This window comes from Chiloscyllium plagiosum, unplaced genomic scaffold (assembly GCF_037043375.1).
Source record: "Chiloscyllium plagiosum isolate Xiang-an unplaced genomic scaffold, Cpla_swu_hap1 HiC_scaffold_14, whole genome shotgun sequence".
In the NCBI taxonomy this organism is placed as follows: Eukaryota; Metazoa; Chordata; class Chondrichthyes; order Orectolobiformes; family Hemiscylliidae; genus Chiloscyllium; species Chiloscyllium plagiosum.
The window spans coordinates 65,613,396-65,640,000 of NW_028270152.1; the positions used below are offsets into that span (position 1 = coordinate 65,613,396).

The following is a 26,605-nucleotide window of genomic DNA, read 5'->3' on the forward strand; positions in this document are numbered from 1 at the left end:
TATGCAATAGATTTGAATTGTTTAATTCCCAAGTTGTCCATAACTTGCTTAAATAATTTTGATGTAAAGCTTGACCCTTGATCTGATTGTAACTCTGTGGGTAGTCAGTATCTCGTGGAACATTTGAGTAATTCCACTCAATCCTTTTAGCTGTGATATTGTATAATGAAACGGCCTCTGGAAATCTAATGGACACATCCATTATTGTTATCAAATACTGATTTGCACTTTTTGTTTTCGGTAGGGGTCCTAGGCAATCAAATAAGACTCTCATAAAAGGTTCCTCAAATGCAGGAAGAGGTATTAAAGGTATAGGTTTTATTACTGCCTGTGGTTTTCCAATTATCTGACATGTATGGCATGTCTGGCAAAATTCAATCCTTATGCATTCGGGGCCAGTAAAAATGCTTTTGCACTTTAGCTTTAGTTTTTTCTCACTCCCAAATGACTGGTAGCTTGTACACCACTTGCAACATCTCCTTTCTATAACCCACTGGCAATACAATTTGATGAACTTCTGTCCCTTTCTCACTTGTCTGAATAAGTGATGATCTCCATTTTCTCATTAAGACATTTTTTTTAAGATAATAACATTCAGGGATACATTCAGCTTCTTTTTCTGTATATGCCTTTTTGGTACAATTGCTTTAAATTTTCATCTTTCTGCTATAACACGGTTAATTTATCTGAGCTAAAGATGTCTGCCTTGTCATCTCTCTGTTCCTGGTTTATGTCAACCATCTGATCAAACAGGGTCTCAGCTAATTCCACCTCAACTTTATTATCTGTACTCTTTGATCTCTCTTGTTTCAACTGGTGACTTTGTGACCTCGTTACCGCACAGTTGAAACAATTCACTGGTTTATCCTGTTTTCCTACATCTGGCTTCCCAGTGCTTTTCCTAACCCACCAATACGGATTTCATGCAGCCTATTTTATTGCATTGAAAACACTGGAGTTTCTTTAACTTCTCTTTCCCCCTGAAGGGTTTCCTTTCTACCCTGTGGTAAGCTATCCTTATGATCCTCGCTGAGGTCTACCTTTTCCTTTCCACGTAAGGATTTCTCTTTTCCCAAATTTCTATCCCTCATGGATTGAAATTGATTTTTGATTAGATTAGATTAGATTCCCTACCCAGTGTGGAAACAGGCCCTTCGGTTCAACAAGTTCACACCGACCCTCCGAAGAGTAACCCACCCAGGCCCATTTCTCTCTGACTAATGCACCTCACACCATGGGCTATTTAGCACGGCCAATCCACTTTAACCTACACATCTTTGGACTGTGGGAGGAAACCAGAGGAAATCCATGCAGACACGGGCAGAATGTGCAAACTCCACACAGACAGTCACTCAAGGCTGGAATCGAACCTGGGTCCCTGGTGCTGTGGTCGGCATTGACAGTTTGGGCCGAAGTGTCTGTTTCCATGCTGTATGAGACCATGGTAGTGTTCATTGAGATTTCTACACTTATCTCTCTGGAATAGGTAATTCAACCTATAACTGACCCAATAAGCCACAGAGCAAACACTCAGCTTTAAGTTTTGGAAGCCAAACTTTGATTTATGGACTAACTCATAATCATGAGCCATTTCAGTTGCCATTTTTGCCATTTTAACTCTCTGCTCTTCCACATGAGTTCTCACTACTTCAAGAAGTGAATTTTTGAACTCCGCCAAAATAATTGTCTCTCTCAGAGCATCATCGGTTTGCCGTATTTTTAATGCCCTGATCCACCTATCAAAATTACTTTGCTTGATCCTTTCAAACTTGAGGTACATTTGACCAGGGTCCCTCCTTAGATTCTTGAAACATTATCTGTAGGCTTCAGGCACAAGCTCATATACACTTAAGTTGGCTTTCTTCACCCCCTTATGTCCCTGATATCTCCTCTGCTAGTGATGCTTTCACTCGCTCTATCTCCAAGTTTTGTTTGGATGAGCAGAACCCACATGGTCACTGCATTTGTTGAGCCACCTTTTCAAATGTGATGAAAAAGGCTTCCACATCCTTTTAATCAAATGTAGGCAATGCTTGAACATATTTAAATAGTTTCTCACCAGGCCTTTGGCCACCATGGGTTTGCTCATCCTCACTCTCTTCCTCAGTAAGTTTACCTTCAGCCTTCATCTCCATCCTTTTAAGCTGACTTTCCTGACTAAGTGCCAATTTCTGAAGTTCAAATTCCCTCTCTTTCTTCCTTTCCTCCCTCTCCTTTTTTTTCTCTCTTTTTCCTTTTGTTCTGCTAAAACAATTTGTTCTTTTATCTCTGCTTTTAATTGTAATCCAAATAGTTTAATTTCCTTTGCCATTTCCTTTTCTTTTGCCTCTAATTTCATTTTCAATTGAATTTTAGCCATCTCTAAAGATTCTGATGATGTTTCCCAGCAAATTGAAATGCTGAGCTATTGCTGTAATTATCTCTTCTTTCCTCACAGAATAAGGCAGCTCCAACTCCAGCGTATCTGCTAATTCCAGCAGCTTGGCCTTAATCACCTTTTGCAAAACCCCCAAAGTCACTTCTTCCACCCCAGAAAACCCAGAAAAAGCCATTGCTATCCCAAGCACTGTTTAAAACCAACCAAATTCAATACCCAGAACAATAAAAATCACTAATACCTACCACTCACTGCCTTTGAGTCTAACCATCATAATTTCAAATTGGAACTATAGAACAAATCCCACAAAAAGCCCCCAGTCTGTTATTGACCAGGGTAGACGCACTCAAAACATTTCTAGAAAGCAGTTGGTATAACGGCTGCAGAAAGGCAGTTCGAGGGGAATCTGCCTTTGGAGGTAGTATGGGCTGAAGTCAGAAATAGGAAAGGAGCAGTCACCTTGTTGGGTGTTTACTATAGGCCCCCCAATAGCAGCAGAGATGTGGAGAAACAGATTGGGAAACAGATTTTGGAAAGGTGCAGAAGCCACAGGGTAGTAGTCATGGGCGATTTCAACTTCCCAAATATTGATTGGAAGCTCTTTAGATCAAGTAGATTGGATGGGGCGGTGTTTGCGCAGTGTGTCCAGGAAGCTTTTCTAACTCAGTATGTAGATTGTCCAACCAGAGGGGAGGCCATATTGGATTTGGTACTCGGTAATGAACCGAGTGGTGGGCTTGTTAGTGGGTGAACATTTTGGTGATGGTGACCACAATTCTGTGACTTTCACCTTGGTTATGGAGAGAGATAGGTGCGTGCAACAGGGTAGGTTTTACAATTGGGGGAAGGGTAATTACGATGCTGTAAGACAGGATCTGAGGAGCATAAGTTGGGAGCATAGGCTGTCAGGGAAGGATGTCGTGGAAATGTGGAACTTTTACCAGGAACAGATACGACGTGTCCTTGATATGTATATACCTGTCAGGCAGGAAAGAAATGGTCGTGTGAGGGAACCTTGGTTGACGAGGGAGGTTGAATGTCTTGTAAAGAGGAAGAAGGAGGCTTACATCAGGTTGAGGAAACAGGGTTCAGACAGAGCAGTGGAGAGATACAGGATAGCCAGAAGGGACCTGAAGAAAGGGATTAGGAGAGTTAAGAGAGGGCATGAAAAATCTTTGGCGGATAGGATCAAGGATAACCCAAAGGCATTTTATGCGTATGTGAGAAACATGAGAATGACGAGAACGAGGGTAGGTCCGATCAAGGACAGTAGTGGGAGACTGTGTATTGAGTCGGAAGAGATAGGAGAGGTCTTGAATGAGTACTTTTCTTCAGTATTTATGAACGAGAGGGACCGTATTGTTGAAGAGGAGAGTGTGAAACGGACTGGTAAGCTAGAGGAGATACTTGTGAGGAAGGAAGATGTGTTGGACATTTTGAACAACTTGAGGATAGACAAGTCCTCCGGGCCTGACGGGATATATCCTAGGATTATGTGGGAAGCAAGAGAGGAAATTGCAGTACCGTTGGCAATGATCTTTTCGTCTTCACTGTCAACGGGGGTGGTACCAGGGGACTGGAGAGTGGCGAATGTTGTGTCCCTGTTCAAAAAAGGGAATAGGGATAACCCCAGGAATTACAGGCCAGTTAGTCTTACTTCGGTGGTAGGCAAAGTAATGGAAAGGGTACTGAGGGATAGGATTTATGAGTATCTGGAAAGACACTGCTTGATTAGGGACAGCCAGCACGGATTTGTGAAGGGTAGGTCTTGCCTTACAAGTCTTATTGAATTCTTTGAGGAGGTGACCAAGCATGTGGATGAGGGTAGAGCAGTGGATGTAGTATACATGGACTTTAGTAAGGCATTTGATAAGGTTCCCCATGGTAGGCTTATGCAGAAAGTCAGGAGGCATGGGATAGAGGGAAATTTGGCCAATTGGATAGAAAACTGGCTAACCGGTCGAAGTCAGAGAGTGGTGATAGATGGCAAATATTCAGCCTGGAGCCCAGTTACAAGTGGAGTTCCGCAGGGATCAGTTCTGGGTCCTCTGCTGTTTGTAATTTTTATTAATGACTTGGATGAGGGAGTCGAAGGGTGGGTCAGTAAATTTGCAGATGATACGAAGATTGGTGGAGTTGTGGATAGTGAGGAGGGCTGTTGTCGGCTGCAAAGAGACTTAGATATGATGCAGAGCTTGGCTGAGGAGTGGCAGATGGAGTTCAACCCTGCCAAGTGTGAGGTTGTCCATTTTGGAAAGACAAATAAGAATGCGGAATACAGGGTTAACGGTAGGGTTCTTAGTGAGGTGGAGGAACAGAGGGATCTTGGGGTCTATGTTCATAGATCTTTGAAAGTTGCCACTCAGGTGGATAGAGCTTGTAAGAAGGCCTATGGTGTATTAGCGTTCTTTAGCAGAGGGATTGAATTCAAGAGTCGTGAAGTGATGTTGCAACTGTACAGGACTTTGGTTAGGCCACATTTGGAGTACTGTGTGCAGTTCTGGTCGCCTCACTTTAGGAAAGATGTGGAAGCTTTGGAGAGGGTGCAGAGAAGATTTACCAGGATGTTGCCTGGAATGGAGAATAGGTCGTACGAGGATAGGTTGAGAGTGCTAGGCCTTTTCTCGTTGGAATGGCGAAGGATGAGGGGTGACTTGATAGAGGTTTATAAGATGATCAGAGGAATAGATAGAGTAGACAGTCAGAAACTTTTTCCCCGGGTGCAACAGAGTGTTACAAGGGGACATAAATTTAAAGTGAAGGGTGGAAGGCATAGGGGAGATGTCAGGGGTGGGTTCTTTACCCAGAGAGTGGTGGGGGCATGGAATGCACTGCCTGTGGGAGTGGCAGAGTCAGAATCTTTGGTGACCTTTAAGCGGCAATTGGATAGGTACATGGATGGGTGCTTAAGCGAGGACAAATGTTCGGCACAACATCGTGGGCCGAAGGGCCTGTTCTGTGCTGTATTGTTCTATGTTCTATGTTCTAACTTTGCTCATTGTTTTAAGCAGGTTGAAGTAGATATTCCAGGCGAGATGTAGCTGGTCAAACCACTTAGTTTTAAACAAAACAGAATTTATTTACAAGATTACCGAATGAAACACAAACAAAAGAGAACAGAATACCAAACAACTTAACATTCCTGAAAACGCAACAGATTATCCCAACTTAATGATGCTGTTCCAAATACTTGAAACATTCCCCATAAACACCCCTTGGCACAAAAGGTAAAATCAAACACAGAGTCTCACAGTAGAGAGAGAGAGAGAGGGAAATGGCAGAGGGACACAGCATGTGATACCTTTTTCCACGGAGCTGTTGCTTGGACCAGCAGCCTCAAACTGAACTGCCTGCTTTCAGTGAACAGCCAGACTGCTAAAACCCTAACCAAACCAAACCCAGAGAAAAGCTGAGCTGGGAGAACTGGCCACTCCCCTTTCATTGTACAAGCGTTGTTCTTTTTAAACTTGAAAACTTTCCCAAGTGGATCAGCCCAGATATTTTGGAGTCTGTGACTTTATGACCTTTGGAAAATAAAACCAAGGACATTCTAACCTTGTTAAAAGAGCAGCACCATCAGATTAAAAATAAAACAAAATGTGCCATAGTTGTGAGTATGTTTGCTATGCTGGGAAGTTGATTTTGCAGACGTTTCGTACCCTGTCTAGGTGACCACCTCAGTGCTGTGGAGTCTCCTGTGAAGCGCTGCTGTACTGTCTTCTGGAATTTATTTGGTTCCATTCCTGCTGCTTCCAGTTGCTGGTTCCAGTTGCTTGTTGAAACAATGTGTCTAAAATGTAAGCCAGAAATGAGGAACTTCTCTCAGAAGGTGGTTGGTCTTTGGAAATTTCTTCTCCAGACAGCATAGAACATAGAACAGTACAACACAGTTCAGGCCCTTTGTCCCTTGATGTTGTGCTGGTTTTCTATCCTACACTAAGATCAGACTAACCTACATACCCTTCATTGTATTATCTTTCATGTGCCTATCCAAGAGTTGCTTAACTGTCCCTAATGTATGCGACTCTACTACCACTGTTGGTAATTCATTCCATGCACCCACCACTCTCTGTGTAAAGAACTAACCTCTTACATCTCCCCAAACCTTCCTCTAATTACCTCAAACTTATGCCACCTGGTGATAAACATTTCCATCAAGGGAAAAAATCTCTAATTATCTGCTCTATCTATGCCTATCAACATCTTGTACACCTCTGTCAAGTCACCTCTCATCCTTCTTCTCTCCAATGAGAAAAACCCTAGCTCCCTCAACCTTTCTTCATAAGACATGTCCTCTAGTTCAGGCAACATCCTGGGAAATCTCCTGTGCGCCCTCTCTAAAGCTTCCACATCTTTCCTCTCATGAGGCGACTAGAACTGAACGCAATATTCCACGTGTGGTCTAACTAGGACTCTATAGAGTTGCAGCATAACCTCACAGCTCTTAAGTTCAATACCCCCGCTCATACGCCTTCCAAACAACCCAACAGCATGGGTCGCTACTTTGAGGGATCTATGTATGTGGACTCCACACTGCCAAGAATCCTCCTTTTAACCCTGTATTCTACATTCAAATTCAACCTTCCAAAGTGAATGACTTCACACTTTTCCACGTTGAATTCCATTTACCACTTCTCAGCCCTGCTTTGCATCCTGTCAATGTCCTCTTGCAACCTACAATGGACATCCACACTATTCAGGGAGAAAGTGAGGACTGCAGATGCTGGAGATCAGAGCTGAAAATGTGTTGCTGGAAAAGCGCAGCAGGTCAGGCAGCATCCAAGGAGCAGGAGAATCGATGTTTCGGGCATGAGCCCTTCTTCAGGAATGAGGAAAGTGTGTCCAGCAGGCTAAGATAAAAGATAGGGAGGAGGGAATTGGGGGAGGGGTGTTGGAAATGCGATTGGTGGAAGGAGGTCAAGGTGAGGGTGATAGGCTGGAGTGGGGATGGGGGCGGAGAGGTCAGGAAGAAGATTGCAGGTTAGGAAGGTGGTGCTGAGTTCGAGGGATTTGACTGAGACAACGTGGGGGGAGGGGAAATGAGGAAACTGGAGAAATCTGAGTTCATCCCTTGTGGTTGGAGGGTTCCTAGGCGGAAGATGAGGCGCTCTTCCTCCAACCATCGTGTTGCTATGGTCTGGCGATGGAGGAGTCCAAGGACCTGCATGTCCTTGGTGGAGTGGGAGGGGGAGTTGAAGTGTTCTCCCCTCCATCGCCAGACCATAGCAACACGACAGTTGGAGGAAGAGCGCCTCATCTTCCGCCTAGGAACCCTCCAACCACAAGGGATGAACTCAGATTTCTCCAGTTTCCTCATTTCCCCTCCCCCCACCTTGTCTCAGTCAAATCCCTCGAACTCAGCACCGCCTTCCTAACCTGCAATCTTCTTCCTGACCTCTCCGCCCCCACCCCCACTCCAGCCTATCACCCTCACCTTGACCTCCTTCCACCTATCACATTTCCAACGCCCCTCCCCCAAGTCCCTCCTCTCTACCTTTTATCTTAGCCTGCTGGACACACTTTCCTCATTCCTGAAGAAGGGCTCATGCCCGAAACGTCTATTCTCCTGCTCCTTGGATGCTGCCTGACCTGCTGAGCTTTTCCAGCAACACATTTTCAGCATCCACACTATTCATAACTCCACCAACTTTCATGTCATCGGTAAACTTACTAATCCACCCTTCCACTTCCACATCCAAGCCATTTATAAAAATCACAAAGAGCAGAGGTCCCTGAACAGATCCCTGCGGAGCACTACTGGTTACCGAACTCCAAGCTGAATACTTTCCATTTACCACCAACCTCTGTCTATGGGTCAGCCAATTTTGTATCCAGACAGCTAGATTTCCCTGTATTCCATGCCTCCTTACTGTCTGAATGAGCTCACCATGAGGAACCTTATCAAATGCCTTGCTAAAATCCATTGACACTACATCCACTGTTCTACCTTCATCAATGTGTTTTGTCACATCATCAAAGAATTCAGTAAGGTTTGTGAGGCATGACCTGACCCTCACAAAGTCATGCTGACCATCTCTAATCAAACTATAGTTTCCTAAGTAATCATAAATCCTGTCTGTCAGAATCCTCTCCAATACTTTGCCCACCATTGATGTAAGAGTGACTGATCTGTAATTCCCAGGATTGTCCCTATTCCCTTTCTTGAACAAAGGAGTAACATTTGCCACCCGCCAGTCATCTGGCACTACTCCAGTGGACAGTGAGGACGCAAAGATCATTGCCAAAGGTGCAGCAATCTCTTCCCTCACTTCCTGTAGTAACCTTGGGTATATCCTGTCTGGCCCAAGGGATTGATCTATCCTTATGTTTTTCAAAATTTTCAGCACATCCTCCTTCCAAACATCAACCTGTTCTGGCATATCAGTTTGTTTCACACGGTCCTCAGAACTGTCAATATCCCTCTCAGTAGTGAGCACTAAAGTGAAGTATTCATTAAGGACCTCCCCTACTTCCTCCGACTCCAGGCACAAGTTCCTTCCACTATCCCTGATCCACCCTACCCTCTCTCTGGCCATTCTCTTGTTCCTCATGTAAGTGTAGAATATCTTAGGGCTTCCTGAATCCTACCTGCTAAAGCTTTGTCATGCCCCCTTCTAGCTCTCCTATGTCCATTCTTTCTGGCTACCTTGTAACCCTCTAAAGCACTGTCTGATCCTTGCCTCCTCAACCTTAAGTAAGCTTCCTTCTTCCTCTTGATTAGATGTTCCACATCCCTTTTCACTCAAGGTTCTTTCAACCTACCATTCCTTCCTTGCCTCAGTGGGACAAACTTGTCCAGCACTATCAGCATGGGTCTCCTAAACAACCTCCACATTTCTGTCGTGTATTTCGCTGAGAACCTGTGTTCCCAATTTAGGTGCTCCAGTTCCTACCTAATAGCATTGTAATGCCCCATCGCCCAAGTAAATACTTTCCCATACAATCTGCACCTATCGCTCTCCATGAGCATAATAAATGTCAGGGAGTTGCGATCACTATCACCGAAATGCTCTTCCACCAAGAGATCCGACACCTGGCATGGTTCATTGCCAAGCACCAAATCCAATATGGCTTCTCCTCTTGAGTCAGGAACCCTTCCTGGACACACCTGACAAAAAACTGCTCCATCCAAACTATTTGAACTAAGGAGGTTTCAATCAATATTAGGGAAGTTAAAGTCACCCATGACAACAACGCTGTTACTTCAACACCTTTCCAAAATCTGCCTCCCAATCTGCTCCTCTGTGTCTCTGTTGCTATTGGGGGGCATGTAGAAAACTCTGAATAAAGTGCCTGCTCCTTTCCTGTTTCTGACTTCCACGCATTCTGACTCTGTAGACAAACCCTCCTCGACGACCTCCTTTTCTGCAGCTGTGCTATTAACCCTGATTAGCAATGCCACTGCTCCACCTCTTTTACCTCCCCCATTATTCCTCTTGAAGCATCTAAACCCTGGACCATACAACAACCATTCCTGCCCCTGTGATATCCAAGTCTCTGCAATGGCCACAACATCATAGTTCCAAGTACTAATCCATGCTCTGAGTTTGTCACCCTTATTCTTGATATTTCTTGCATTACAATAGACAGACATCAACCCATCACACTGACTGCACCTTTGCCTTATCAAGTGCCTATCCCTCCTCACAGACTCTCTGCTGTATCTGGCTGCTCACTACCTACTCCATGATCTGATCCGTAGCTCAGGTTCCACACCCCCCCCCCCCCCACCCCCACCCCCGGCCAATCTATTTTAAACCCTCCTGAAGAGACACTGGGTTATTTGAGGCTAGGTGAGACACCTTTTAATCAAGGAGGAAGTAAAGGGTTATGAGTGACAGGCTGTCAAGTGGATCTCAGACCACAATCAGATCGTCAATGATCTTATCGAACAACAGAGCTGGCCTGATGTGCTAATCCTCCTATTACTGATGCAGTAATGGTCATACTCTGAAACATTAAATAAATAGTTTCTCAGACAAATGTAAGCATGGCAATAAAGGCCATCATAAAAGAGTTTTAATAATAAATAATAACTGAAACTAGAGCAGTATTGAGGGGGTATTACATTGTCAGAAGTGCCATCCTTCAGATAAGATCTTAACTCAACAAAGCACTATCTTCTTCAAGTATTGTTGGAGGCTAACAGAGTTTTCTCCAGATATCTTGAATTACAACGTTGCACTAACTTCAAAAAATATATCCCCATTCCTGGATGGAACTTATCCCAAACTCTTCATAGATAATGTGACACAAAGGTTAAACTTCAACTGAAGCAAGGATGATGTTGGCGTTCGGAATTTGGCAAGATCAAAAGGGGAGGTTTCCTGCTCTTCAAACACACTTGGCTTAAGTTTAGGGAGTGCTGAAAAATAGTTTCTAAATTAGCTTTAACATTATCGTTCATTGGACTTGCATTCTGCATCAAACAATGTTTTTGGATTAACTCACCAGGACCCCTCCTTTGAGGTTCCTGAGTCAGTCAATGTCACCAGAAACCAGATCATCTGGCTGTGCATTTAAATTGCTGTGCCTTGGAATCTTGCCTTGCTTCAGTTCATGTGTTTGTGTACAAAACAATAGCTCTTACCTTCCAACAAATTTGTTGTATTTGAAGGGCTCTGACTTTTTTGTAAGACATGATAAGTATTGTATTAATGCACATTTCTGGTAATAGGTATCCCCAGAGCCATGAAAGTTCTAATAACATTTCCCCATTCCTTCCAATAGATCAGATATAAATCAAACAGCATGCACAACATTAACTCAATTTCCTCAACAGGGGACACAAAATGAGTGAATGGCATATTTAGAGTAATATCATTAAGTGCTTTTGTAACCATTAGAGGACAACATTACACTAGAAAGTACAAGAAAAATGTTATGAATTATCAGCCAAGTCCTGTTGCAAAGAAAACTTCCCACTGGGTATTTAATCCTTTTCTGAAGTTAAAGCTTCAACATTCTCAGCTGCAATGTTTGAATATTAATTTCTAGTCCTATGTATATTTGTCTTCACTAATGTTTGCAATCTTTATCCTTCCTAGTTCAAAAAGTGGCTGTTATCTGCTGCCCACAGTCCAGTGCAGGCTGGAGGATAGGTACGGTGGCAGACTGTTGGAAGGACCATAATGCTGAACTTTTAAAAATGTCTTTATTTTTCTAAGTTATTCCAAAGATCCTGTACCTCGGTACAGTACCATAAATGGCAATTTTGTAAATGTTTTCCTACACTCACACCAGTACGTAACAAGAACCCTAATTCTAATTCTAGTTCATAAAGGAAACATCCATGTGTCAAGACAATTGCAGAAAAGACAAGTCAAATGTTCATCGTAATTTTGAAATTATCCATAAAGTACTTCCTAATGATAGCACAAGAGCACCGATTGAGTCATTAACAATTATGAACATTGGGCTTCATACATTTTCCTCAATGTCATTAAGAATGTGACATCAGTGTAGTCACTGTAGTCGAGCGAGTCTGAAATTCAGACCGATGAGAATTTGGAATACCAGCTGGTTTCTAAGAAACAAAGACATTAATATATTGTGGACATTGGGATAAACAAACAACTCAACTCTGCATCAGTCAAATGGAACTCACCACGATTGTGTAGTCAGCTCCCACAACATATCTTGGTTTTCATATTCCTCCTTGGGAGCAATTCTAGTTGCCTTGGAGAAGTTGTTAGTGAAAATATTTTCAGAATCACTGCAGTTCACGTGATGTAGATGCTCCCACAATAGATACTGCCATCAGGGAGGGAAGTTCCAGGATTGCAGTGTAGCAGCAACAAAGGAATGCTGACACAGGCCCATGTCGGGATATTGAAGGGGAACTTGATAATGACATTCCTATGTATGTGTGTCCATTGGAGATGGTGAAGGATGTGGACTGAAGTAGTTTTGGCGAGTTGTTGCAGTACATTGTCTATGATATATCCTGCAGCTACAATATACTAATGGCAAAAGGAATGGATGCTGAGCAGCACCTTTGTGACTTAAAGAATATCTGTGTCAAGGACACACTGACTCCCATTTTCAATAGCAAACACTCAAGTTCATTTAGGTCCTTACTAAGCATTAATTGATTTGCACTTTCCCAAAATATAAAAGTATTGAGTTGGCTATAAAATCATTTTTGGGCATGAGTTTGTATGATGTGCTATATAAAATCAGTACTTCTTTACTCTGTTGAAGACCGTGTCCAAACTCCAAACTGTATCCCTTATTGAACCAAATGTAAAAGTTGTCCTGTGCCTACTCTCCTTGAATCACCTTCAATGACAGTTACTTGGTGCCACATTAATGGGCTGCAAACTGGATTGAAAGTGTCTAAACCATTTTGTACAGAGAGACTGCAAAAAAATAAAGGAGCGATCATGAGACAGAACTCAATGTGAAACTGTGTCCCAGAGACTAACACTCTGCAACGTCTCATTCTTTTAGCAGTAGCCATCCAGGTAATGGAATGGTTTCCAACACACTCTTACCAGATAAGGTTCCCTGCTAAGGTCTCTTCTCTCCATCATCCTCCATCTTATAATGGCTTGTACTATCTGCGTCCACAGATCATTCTTCCAATGGTGATCAAAGGGGACTGCTCACTAGGCCACCAATATCCGAAAGCAACCACCTTCGGTTTTAAGTAACAGAAAACTACTTCAGTAGCAGTTATGTCATATCATGTAGACTATTCAAGCTTTAGGCTAGCACAGGGAGAGTTCCAACAATGGGCTGAATTGCACTAGCAGCCAGAAATGATGCAGCAACATGCTAGTTCATGTTCCTTTCACGCAATATCGGTACGATATCCTTCACACCTCTAAACCAGCATTCAGCCGTGCATGGAAGATGGACAGGAGGCAAAGGCTCAAAAATGACAACTTTGCCAGATCGGTGTTGCACATTATTGGCATCATAAGCTATATCCTGTCTGCGCGTTAGGTGTATGCAAAAACTACTATACCAAAATTCCCATTAGAATTGTGCAGCCACAGCTCACTTTCAACATCTTTAAGCTGAAAAAAGTAGCACAAAGCCCAGCTTCATCTATTCAAGTGCTAAATGTGAATGAATAATAGTTACAGGAGTAAGAATACAAATTTCTAAGCTTAAAAAAATACATGGTATGGGCTTGCTTCAGATTGTTTACACTTATTTGTGCATTTGGACTAATGTGGTTGAGAGGAAATTTCAGCTTAAAATCAATTACACACTCACAGAACATTACCTAGGCCATCTATTTTCTGTAATGTATGCAGCAATTTCTTTAAATTAAAAATGTTGTATGCATGGGAATTCATCCAACACTTCGGTTTTGTCAAATCAATTTATTATAAGGATCATCGCTAGAAAAGGGAGACTTGCTTGTGGAGGGCTTTTCACGATCATTGGATTTTTCAAAGTGCTTTAGATCCATTGGAGTTTTTTTTTAAAAAAGCAAGGATGTACCCACAATTCAAATGTAGAAAATACAGCAGAAAGCAAGCGCTCTGCAAACTCCTACAAACAAAATTGTAATAGTGATCAGATAATCAGTGATGATGTTGATTGAGGGATAAATATTGACCACAACACTGAGCATTAATTCCCATGTATTTCTTTGAAAGTGTGCCGTGAGGCAAGAAAATAGGTTTGAGCTAAGGCCAAATCGGTAACTTCAGCCTAAATGTTAGCCATAGAGGAGAGCCTCTCTAGAGATACACAGCCATTAAAAATCTTAAACTTCATCCAGGAGGATACGAGTCAGTCAGGCAACATCCAAGGAGCAGGAGAGTCAACACTTCGAGCATTAGGAATTCCTGATGAAGGGCTTTTGCTCGAAACATCAACTCTCCTGCTCCTCGGATGCTGCCTGACCGGCTGTGTTTTCCAGCACCACATTTTGTGACTCTAACCTCCAGCATCTGCAGTCCTCAGTTCCTTCCAGGAAGATACAGAAAGTTTGATCAGATGAGCTAATAAGTGACAAATGGAATTCAATCCAGATAAGCGTGAAATGATGTACTTGTGAAAACAAGGAAAAACGAGGCAAAGGGATACATGAGGAACAGCAGGACCCTAGGAGACATTGGAGGGTTAGAGGAACCTTGATATGCATGTCCACCAGTTCAATATAACACATAGATAATGTGGTTAACCCAGCATAATGTACACTTGCCTTTATTAGCCAAGGAGAAAGTGAGTACTGCAGATGCTGGAGATCAGAGCTGAAATTGTGTTGCTGGAAAAGCACAGCAGGTCAGGCAGCATCCAAGGAGCAGGAGAATCAACGTTTCGGGCATGAGCCTTCCTGAAGAAGGGCTCATGCCCGAAACATCGATTCTCCTGCTCCTTGGATGCTGCCTGACCTGCTGCGCTTTTCCAGCAACACATTTATTAGCCAAGGCAGTGTTTAAGAGCGGGAAGATTATGCTTGGAACTGTATAAAACATTCGTTAGGCCACAGCTCAGATATTGTGTGCAGTTCTGGAATCTACATTATCAGAGGTTGGCGCCAGTCCTGGAGGGGGCGCAGACCAGATTTACAAGAATGTTGCCTGGGCCAGAGAGTTTTACTTATGAAGAGAGATTGGACAGACTGGGGGGGCTGGTCTCCTTGGAACAAAGGAGACTGAGGGCAACATGACCAGAGATATATAAAATTATAAGGTGCATAGATAGGGTAAACAGGGGATCAATGACCAGCAACATGGAATTTAAAGGATATTTAGAGTGGATGTGAGGAAAAAGAATTTTCCACCTGAGGAGAGGTGGGAATATGGAACTCAATGCTTGTAAAAAGGATAGTAGAGGCAGAAACCATCATAACATTTAAAGTATTATTTTGATGTGCACTTGTAATGCCAATGATTAAGGCTTTAGGCCCAAAAGCTTGAAAATGGTGGTTGTTTTAGACTAATGCAGACTCAGTGGACTGAAGGGCCACTCTGTGCTGTAGAGAGACATCTGTGACTCTTTGAAATGGAACTCTGGGTTTTGAGATCCAAATTAAACAAGGGTGCAAATTAGACCTGGTAAGAGCAGGTATGAATTCTGTGGATTAATTTGGATAGCCAGAGTTCCCCTCAGATGAAATGAGATATCCATCTGAATTTGGTCCAGGTCACCTATTGGGAATTGTTAATGGTAGACATCGATATGTAAACATCCTTTAAAAGATTCATGCACTCAAATCTAATCAAGCTTATCAGATATATCAAATGGACGAGTCAAAATAAATTGTCAAAACTGTTAATGCACCTATCAAACAAATCTGTTCTGAAGATATACTTAATGCAAATCTGCTTTCTCTCCACAGGTGCTGCCAGACCTGCTAAGTATTTTCAACAATTTGTTTTTGATTCTGATTTCCAGCATCTGCAGATCCATGTTTGTTGTTTAGTGATTAGCTGACTGCCACATCTCTTCCAGCAACACCCACCTCGAAGGCCTACTTCTCCCTCCAACATGATTGCCATTTTAATCTTTTTTTTCTTACTCACTGCCCCTCCTGTTAAAGGGTTTCAGCAAAAAAAAAGTGTCGAAAGGACCTTTTCAAGGAGTTGTCAAGGCTTTCAAAAGTCCAGCCCTTTAAATCATTTGAAAACAAAAGTCCAGCTCACTAATAATAAAAAAGAGTTAATAACAAGCCACGTGACAGACATTAGCTTGAAAGTTTGCATTATTGGATAATGCTCAGTGTGTGATTTCTACAGCCAGACATCTATTTTTCAGAGTAGAGTTTCTGTCATTTCACTATTTGATTAACAGCTCAAATAGACTCTGATATGAGAGTATGAATTCCTGTTATAGGGCATTGGGCACTTCAATGAAATGCTTATTGGATTAAGATTTTGTGTCTCAGAAGAAAAATAAATATAGTAGATGGGTTTATAATGAGTGAGATGGATTGGCATGGTAGATGTAAGAGCAAAGGTTGATGGTCAGCAATGTTATGGACCAGACCAAACCCCCTCAAAATATTTTAAGAGAGTAGCATAGAGCCTAACTTTTTCTTATTTTAAAGGTAGGCAGGAAGTGCATGTTCCAGATGTGATGCAACTGTTCAAACTACTCAATGTTAAGCAAAACATAATTTATTTAAACACTATAGTTAAAATACAAACAAAAGAGAAAGAGGAATTTAGAATAACTTAACTCTATTGGAAAACTTAACCAAATAATAGATACAGTAAATATTACTTATTAACTGCTCCAATATAGTAACATGCCATAAACATATGCCTTGGGAAAAATATATATTCAGACACAGATTCTTACATGCAGTTTTCCAATGCAGGAGGAAGGAACATTAAAAGAGATTTCAGAGAAAGTAGCAGTTAGTAATTACTTACTGAAGTTGCAACTCTTCTGGGATCCAAACAGCTTCTGATTGCTAAAGCTAAAACCAAAACTAGAAAGCCTGATCTACAAGAACTGGCCACTCCGCCTCATTGTTACAACTGTTAAAAAAATCCTATGGGCCTCATGTTGTTGACTTAGGGCATCTCTAGTAGTCATTTTGTTACCTCTGTCTTTACAATCTCTCTTAAAAAAAAACCCCAGGGCAAAATACTTTTTTAAAAGCGACAGCATCATCACAGCAGCATGGGTTGACATGAATAAATGGTAAGTTAGCATGGGACTATAAAGAGCTAAGATTGAGTGGACTCATGAACTCTTTCAGAACACACCAGATGGCCTCCTTCTTTAAAGACCGCAATTTCTTTTCCCACGTGGTTGAAGATGCCCTCCATTGCATCTCATCCACATCCCGGCCCTCCGCCCTCAAACCCCACCCCTTCAACCATAACAAGGACAGAACCTACCCGGTACTCACCTTCCACCCCACCAACCTTCGCGTAAACCACATCATCCGCCGACATTTCTGCCACCTCCAAACGGACCCCACCACCAGAGATATATTTCCCTCCCCATCTCTTTCCGCTTTCCTCAAAGACCGTTCCTTCCATGACTACCTGGTCAGGTCCACGCCCCCCCCAACAATCCACCCTCCCTTCCTGGCACCTTCCCCTGCCACCGCAGGAACTGTAAAACCTGTGCCCACACCTCCATCCAAGGCCCCAAAGGATCCTTCCACATCCATCAAAGTTTCACCTGCACATCCACCAATGTCATTTATTGTATTCGTTGCTCCCGATGCAATCTCCTCTACATTAGGGAGACAGGACGCCTTCTTGCAGAGCACTTTAAGGAACATCTCCGGGACACCCGCACCAATCAACTTCACCACCCCATGGCCCAACATTTCAACTCCCCCTCCCACTCTGCCGAGGACATGCAGGTCCTGGACCTCCTCCACCGCCGCTCCCTCACCACCCGACGCCTGGAGGAAGAACGCCTCATCTTCCGCCTCGGAACACTTCAACCCCAGGGCATCAATGTGGACTTCACCAGTTTCCTCATTTCCCCTCCCCCCACCTTACCCCAGTTCCAACCTTCCAACTCAGCGCCATCCTCATGACCTGTCCTACCTGCCTATCTCCCTTCCCACCTATCCGCTCCACCCTCCTCTCTGACCTATCACCTACATCTCCACCCCCATCCACCCATTGTACTCTTTGCTACCTTCCCCCACCCTCCTTTCTGACCTATCACCTCCATCCCCACCCCTATCCACTCTTTGCTACCTTCTCCCTAGCCCCACCCACCTTCCATTTATCTCTCCACCCTGGAGGCTCCCTGCTTCCATTCCTGATGAAGGGTTTTTGCCCGAAACGTCGATTTTCCTGCTTTTCGGATGCTGCCTGACCTGCTGTGCTTTTCCAGCACCACTCTGATCTAGACTCTGGTTTCCAACATCTGCAGTGCTCACTTTTGCCTCGTGTGCTCTGAGCCAACCAATGCCTCAATATACGTGGAGATGTGAAGATGGTGAGGGCTGCAAGATTGCTTCATGTTTTGTTCAATTTAGAAGTTTTGGACAGTGCAGGTTCCCCAAGACATGCCTTCCACACCCAATAGCCTCCATGTTTCTTCCAGGGTCAGCCACCTGAATTTCTATTCTTGTCTGTTCTCCCCATGAAACACCACGTTCCTCTCCACCCAGATGTCTAGGCAGCCATTTTTAAAGGTGATGTTTGTGAAATCCTACTGTTACTGTGCACCTGACCCAGGAGACAATCTTAGAGGGTCAATGACAGAAGCTTCACTTCACATGCCATAATTTAAAGGTTCCCCATAAATAGCCACAAGAACCTAGATCTAATTGCTTTAAGATATTAGCAAATGAACATTTAACTAAAATATTCAGAATTTTGCTCAGTTTGCTTCTTTAATGGCGATGTAAGGTTGGCTAAGAAATAGGTTGAGCAATTTCTTTAAATAGTGAATAAATACAGTATGAGCACATTACGTATCTGGCAATATCATTGAGATATTTCCAGCCTTGAGAATTTTAATGGCTTTCTCATTTTGCTTTGCAACAAGTCCTTGATTGTACCTCCCTTTCAACACATCCTCAACACAATGTTAGTTATTGCATCAGTGTAACTTCCACTTTGCATAATTTACAGCTACTGAATGGGAACTGCAGTACTGTTGCAGGAAACGCAGTAGTCAATTTGCACCGAATGTCATCATCAAAAAAAATGCAATGAGGCCAGATGGCTTGTCATATTATTGGGAGGGTACAGGGAATCACTGAATTAGGAGAGCAAGTCAGGAAGTTGGAAAGCCACAAAGGGATCAGTTCCATGTTTTACTTCTCTTTCAAGGCACATTGGGGACTCAAGGGTTAAACATTCCACTGCCAAAGACACTTACTGCAGGAGCAATTGGAAGCCTGTCCTCCTACAATATAGACAGAACGCCTCTGTAGGGGGGGAGGCTGACTGTATCCCAGAAGAGGAGTCCAGTGGAGCCACACATGTGGATTCCCTCTGTAGCCTCAGACAGAGGTATTTGCCCTTTCCGGACAAGACTGATAGCCTTGGCCACAACCCTGTTAAACTGCCTCCTGCTCCCATTGTTTTACCTCCCCTCCATATCAGCATAGGTTTGTGAATCCCCCGTTTACAGCAGGCAAAACCCTTCTGCCTTAATCTCTTCCCATCAATATATAATAATGAAGAATCTGATAATCAGTCCCTGTAATCCATTCACACGTTATCACAGGACATCGACATTGACCGGGCTGTGTAAATTCATAGTTGCCTACTTTAAACTATGTGATGACAATCAACCATGTGATTGATAAACATTTTGTTTAATCTCTATAAAAAATACTGTCTTTATGCGTAGGGCAGAGATTCGTGAAGAGGTGTCACTACAAGTAGACCAACAATTACTTCTGTTCACATTGAGAGTCTCTTGCCAGCTGTCCGATAATAAAGCATCTACTTTTGAGCAGAAAAATATGTCATCCGGATTTGTGGAAAATAAACATCAATACAGCATTGACCAGACTTCAAAACAACCACAGAATATCAGAACACAGTTAGAAAGCAAGATGTTTTCACATGAAGGACAAATATAGACTGGGACACAGGGGAAGTCCAATTCCTCTTTGAGTAGTGTCACAGGATATTTTACATTTTATTTCCTCAATCAAGCATTAACCTCAAAAAACAAGTAAAATAGCCTCTCAGAATCCCAACAGTGTGGAAGCAGGCCTTTCGGCCTATCGGGTCCACACCAAGCCTCCAAACAGCATCCCACCCAGACCCACACCTCCCTACTCTATCTCTGTAACCCTGCATTCCCCATGGCTAATCTGCCTAACCTGCACATTTTGGACTGGGGGAGGTAACTCACACAGACACGGGGAAAACATTCAAACTCTACACAGACAGACAAACCTCTATCCAGTGCCAGTGCTAACCCTTCTGCCACTTTGCCTGTGATGTGTGAGTTGTTGCAAACCATGATCAACAATTCAGTGTCGTACCATTGTCTGTGCTAGGGGACAAAGGTGAAAAAATGGATGGGAAGATTACCACTTCTGATTGTTAAATGATCATTACTCAAAAATGTTGTCTGAGAGGCAGTGTTAGCTGGAAACTTGTGATCAAATAATTATTGATTAACTTGTCAGGCTGTTATGAGAAGTATCTTGAGGCACTATAGGCTCAGCTATTGGAACTGTACTCCAGTATGATTCAGTACCTGTCAGAGGGGAAGGGCAGACAATGGCAGAAGTAAACCATCAGATCAAAATATTATACCTTCTAATCATTCCAGCAGTCATTCTCACTTACGACACTGGAGTTTAGGATATGCAAGACAAATGTAAAAGCGTTTGTGGTTATACAAGAGTCATAGAGATGTACAGCACAAAAACAGACCCTTTGATTCAACTCATCCATGCCGACCAGATATCCTAAACTAATCTGATCCCAAATGCCAGCACTTGGCCCATGTACCAGCTGCCACCACTTCCTCTGGCAGATCATTCCATACACACGCCAGCCTCTGCATGAAAGAAGTTGCCCATTAGGTCCCTTTTAAATTTTTCCCCTCTCATCCAAAACTTATGCCCTCTAGTCTGCTCCCATTCTCTCGCCCAGGGAAAGATCTTGTCTATTTATCCTATCCTTGCCCCTCCTGATTTTCTAAAGCTCTATAAAGGTCACCCCTCAGCCTCTGCTGCTTCAGGGTAAACAGCCCCAGCCTATTCACCCTCTCCCTCTCGCTCAAACCCTCCAACCCTGGCAACATCCTTGTAAATCTTTCTGAACCCTTTGGAGATCAGAATTGCATGCAGTATTCCAAATGTGGCCTAACCAACATCCTGTACAGCCACAACATGAACTCCCAACTCCTACATTCAATGCTCTGACCAATAAAGGTAAGCCTTCTTCACTAGCCTATCTACCTGCGACTTCACTTTCAAAGAGCTATGAACCTGCACTCCAAGGTCTCTTTGTTCAGCAACACTCCCCAGGACCTTACCATTAAGTGTATAAGTCTTTCCCTGATTTGCCTTTCCAAAATGCAGCACCTCACATTTATCTAAATTAAACTCCATCTGCCAATCCTCAGCCCATTGGCCCATTTGATCAAGATCCCATTGTACTCTGAGGAAACTAACAGGATAGCAAGAAGTAGGACCCTTTCCTGAAGAAGGGCTTATGCCCGAAACATCGATTCTCCTGTTCCTTGGATGCTGCCTGACCTGCTGCGCTTCCAGCAACACATTTTCAGCTCCTGTGGATATACCTTGAAAAGCAAATTCTTTTACACAATGCAGACCTTAGAAATGTAAATGAAGTTTAAGTCTTGTGATAAGGCAGTGCTTGCACAACCAGTGGAAATGGTCTGCAGCAAGTCAGCAGATTGGGATCTACCAAGTTACTATGAGAGCAAGCACCAAACAAGTGCCAGACAAATACACAATATGAACACTTGGTTGGAATGTAAGATGTTGTATCTTCAAAGCACTTCAAACATTGACTGGAAACTGCTGCCATTCTTATACTTCATCACTTTGGAGCATTGGAAATAATTCTGAAGAGTTAATTCAAGGCCTCTGCCGAACGAGGATGTGCTAACAATTTGATGTATAAATGATTTAAAGACCCTCAGGGCACTGGTAAATTGCACTGAGAGAAAGAGCTCTCAGTGAGGCAGTTATCTGTGTTGTGTGCGATGCAATATGGAAGTGCAAGAGATATCAAAAGACAAGAGTTTCATTAACAAATCCAAAACGTTCTGAAGTAAAAGCAGAAAAAACTGGAAATACTCAGAAAGCAAGTGTGAAGGGAGAAACAAACTAAAGGGCAGATTCTTTGAGAGGTCTGAGTGTCAAGGGCTATGGCAAGATTTGTGTCAGAATTGAGCAGGAAGTTCAAAGCCAATCTCATTGTCAAGGTCTCAGAGCTCCCATTCTGCAACCTCAGAGCTGAGGTCTGGTGCTGACTGGAGGCTAGGAGCCAGCATGGGCTGGGTTGGAAGACCGTTGTTCTCAACTTCTTTTTTCCCAATTTATAATTTGCTCCCAAAATCTACAATGCTGGATTTTTTACTTCTCTATGTTTCTAAGAATTGTAACCGAAGATGTTGTACCAAGGGATCTTTCTACCCAAGATGGCACCGTAAGCAGTGACTTGGACAGTTTTCTCTTTTCATTTGAGTACATATGACAATGAAGCTAATCATAATTCTAATCCTTTTTTGCTTTCTACAAGCAGCTTGGAGAGAGTTTCTTGCTAGGCAGAACTCAGTTGCCATTTATGGGGATTATTGCTTGTTAAAATGCCTCAAAAGACCCAACTCCCCTCATTAACGTCCAACTTCTTATATTACCAAAGTCACCAAACAGGGTAGGCATCAAGAACACAACATGGAAGCCAGAACGGGCACCTGGAGCTATGTCGCTGCTAACACCAAGTGATCGCTAAGTTGTCGCCAACCGACCTTCAGCCCAGGGCACACACCACGGGCACCAGCAACTCACACACACACACACACACTTGCCAACCCTTCATGTTTATTATACTGCTGCTCAGGAAGCACAAACTTGCATCGCAGGGCGCATTGGCAATCAATATCAGAAGGCCGCAGCGGGGATACTTTCTGAAGCTTCAGCAGTGCCAGAGGGAGCAGTGGATGCTATGGCGGAATAGACAATAGACAATAGACAATAGACAATAGGTGCAGGAGTAGGCCATTCTGCCCTTCGAGCCTGCACCATCATTCAATATGATCATGGCTGATCATCTTTAATCAGTATCCTGTTCCTGCCTTATCTCCATAACCCTTGATTCCACAATCCTTGAGAGCTCTATCCAATGCTTTCTTAAATGAATCCAGAGACTGGGCCTCCACTGCCCTCTGGGGAAGAGCATTCCACACAGCCACCACTCTCTGGGTGAAGAAATTTCTCCTCATCTCTGTCCTAAATGGTCGACCCCATATTTTTAAGCTGTGTCCTCTGGTTTGGGACTCACCCATCAGTGGAAACTTGTTTCCTGCCGCCAGAGTGTCCAATCCTTTAATAATCTTAAATGTCTCAATCAGATCCCCTCTCAGTCTTCTAAACTCAAGGTTATACAAGCCCAGTTGCTCCAGTCTTTCAGTGTAAGGTAATCCCGCCATACCAGGAATTGACCTTGTGAACCTACTCTGCATTCCCTCAATAGCCAGAATGTCTTTCCTCAAATTTGGAGACCAGAACTGTACACAGTACTCCAGGTGTGGTCTCACCAGGGCCCTGTACAGCTGCAGAAGAACCTCTTTGTTCTATACTCAATCCCTCTTGTTATGAAGGCCAGCATGCTATTAGCCTTCTTCACTACCTGCTGTACCTGCATGCTTACCTTCATTGACTGGTGTACAAGAACACCCAGATCTCTCTGTACTGCCCCTTTACCTAAATTGATTCCATTTAGGTAGTAATCTGCCTTCCTGTTCTTGCCACCAAAGTAGATAACCATACATTTATCCACATTAAACTGCATCTGCCATGCATCTGACCATTCACCTAACTTGTCCAGGTCACCCTGTAATCTCCTAACATCCTCATCACATTTCACCCTGCCACCCAGCTTAGTATCATCAGCAAATTTGCTAATGTTATTACTAATACCATCTTCTATATCATTAACATATATTGTAAAAAGCTGCGGTCCTACTACTGATACCTGCGGTACCCCACTGGTCACTGCCTGCCATTCCGATATGGAGCCGTTTATCACTACTCTTTGTTTCCTATCAGCCAACCAACTTTCAATCCAAGTTAGGACTTTGCCCCCAATACCATGCGCCCTAATTTTGCTCACTAACCTCCTATGTGGGACTTTATCAAAAGCTTTCTGAAAGTCCAGGTACACCACATCTCCTGGATCTCTCTCGTCCATCTTCAGAGTTAAATCCTCAAAATATTCCAGAAGATTAGTCAAGCAGGATTTCCCCTTCATAAATCCATGCTGCCTCTGACCTATCTTGTTACTACTATCCAGATGTGTCATAATTTCATCCTTTATAATAGACTCCAGCATCTTTCCCACCACTGAGGTCAGACTAACTGGTATATAATGTCCTGCTTTCTCTCTCCCACCTTTCTTAAAAAGTGGTATAACATTAGCCACCCTCCAATCCACTTGAACTGATCCCTAATCTATCAAACTCTGGAAAATAATCACCAACGAATCCACGATTTCTCGAGCCAACTCCTTCAGTATCCTGGGATGTAGACCATCAGGCCCCGGGGACTTATCAACCTTCAGACCTAACAGTCTCTCCAACACCAATTCCTGACAAATATAAATTCCCTTAAGTTCAGGTCCTTCAGCCACTGTTATCTCGGGGAGATTGCTTGTGTCTTCCCCAGTGAACACAGATCTGAAGTGACAATTCAATTCTTCTGCCATTTCTTTGTTCCCCGTAATAGATTCCCCTGTTTCTGTCTTCAAGGGCCCAATTTTAGTCTTCACCATTTTTTTGCCTTTCATATACCTAAAAAAGCTTTTACTATCCTCCTTTATATTATTGGCCAGTTTACCTTCGTACCTCATTTTTTCTCTGCGTATTTCCTTCTTAGTAATCTCTGTTGTTCTTTAAAAGCTTCCCAGTCCTCCGTTTTCCCACTTATCTTTGCTATGTTATACTTTTTCTCTTTTAACTTTATATGTTTCTTAACTTCCCTCATCAGCCACAGCCACCCATGCCTCCTCCTAGGATCTTTCTTCCTTTTAAGAATGAACTGATCCTGCAACTTCTGCATTATACACAGAAATATCTGCCATTGTTCCTCCACTGTCATCCCTGCTAAGGTATTGCACCATTGAACTTTGGCCAGCTCCTCCCTCATAGCTCCATAGTTCCCTTTATTCAACTGAAATATTGTCACTTCCGATTGTACCCTCTCCCTCTCAAATTGCAGATTGAAGTTTATTGTATTATGGTCACTACTTCCCAATGGTTCCTTCACTTCGAGGTCCCTGACCAATTCTGGTTCGTTGCACAATACCAGATCCAGAATTGCCTTCTCCCTGGTCGGCTCCAGCACCAGCTGTTCTAAGAATCCATCTCTGAGGCACTCCACAAAGTCTCTTTCTTGAGGTCCAATACCATCCTGATTCTCCCAGTCTACCTGCATGTTGAAATCCCCCATAACTGCTGTAGTAAATCTTTGCGACAGGCCAATTTCAGCTCCTGAATCAACTTACATCCGACATCCAGACTACTGTTTGGGAGCCTATAGATAACTCCCAAGAGGGTCTTTTTACCCTTAGTATTTCTCAGCTCTATCCACACTGACTCTACATCCCCTGACTCTAAGTCCCCCCGCACGAGGGACTGAATATCATCCCTTGCCAACAGGGCCATCCCACCCCCTCTGCCAGTCAGTCTGTCCTTACGATAGCACGTGTAGCCTTGAATATTCATTTCCCAGACCCTGTCCGCTTGAAGCCATGTCTCAGTTATCCCCACAATATCGTATCTGCAAATTTCCAAAAGAGCCTTAAGCTCATCCATCTTATTTCTAATGCTTCGTGCATTCATGTATAGTATTTTTAAATGTTACTGCCCTCACCCTTCCCATCAACTCCTATTTCACTCAACCTTACAGCATGATCCCTTTCTGAGTTTTCTGCCTCATTGAAACAGTTGCCTTTCTTGACTTCTCTTGTTCTAACTTTCCCTCCAATTTCCTTCTTAAACATCCAGTTTGTCCCCTCCCCCCGCCCCCCACTACTTAGTTTAAACATAGCTGTGTTGCAGTAGCAAACCTGTCTGCCAGAATGCTGGTCCCTAACCCATTAAGGTGCAAACCATCTCTCTTGTAGAATTTATGCTTACCACAAAACATACCCCAGTGATCCAAGAATTTAAATCCTTGCTTCCTGCACCAGTTCCCCAGCCACACATTCAAGTCCGTTAGCTCAGGAGAAAGCTCAGAATTGTCATCTCAGGCTATTCATAGAGGGGTTGTGGAGGGTTCCATCTCCACGAAGCCTGCAGCCTGCCCCCACAATCAAAATCCTCTCTGCTGCCGGCAAAATGCTGACCCCCTCATGCTCGACAAACCTGGATGTGCATCTCAAAATCAAAAGCCTGGAAAGGTGGCCAGGAGAGCATTGGGAGAAACATGATTCAAGATGGGAGTAGAGCGGACAAGGATCTCAGCAGAGAAACACAGCTGAGTCAGACAATGTTACTGGGGTGGAATTAGCCAGTCATGGCGAGGGAGAGGATATGGGCTATGAGTTCCATCCTGGATGAAACAAAGAAAAAAATCCTGTCTTTTTTCTTCTTAGATAGGGTCGACAGTGAGAA

At 43.3% G+C, this 26,605-nt stretch overlaps 1 pseudogene; it reads left to right on the forward strand.

The window, feature by feature from the left end:
* Positions 1–19,862, forward strand: part of LOC148147978 (uncharacterized) — a 182,583-nt pseudogene extending 162,721 nt beyond the window's left edge.
* Positions 19,863–26,605: the final 6,743 nt, after the last annotated feature.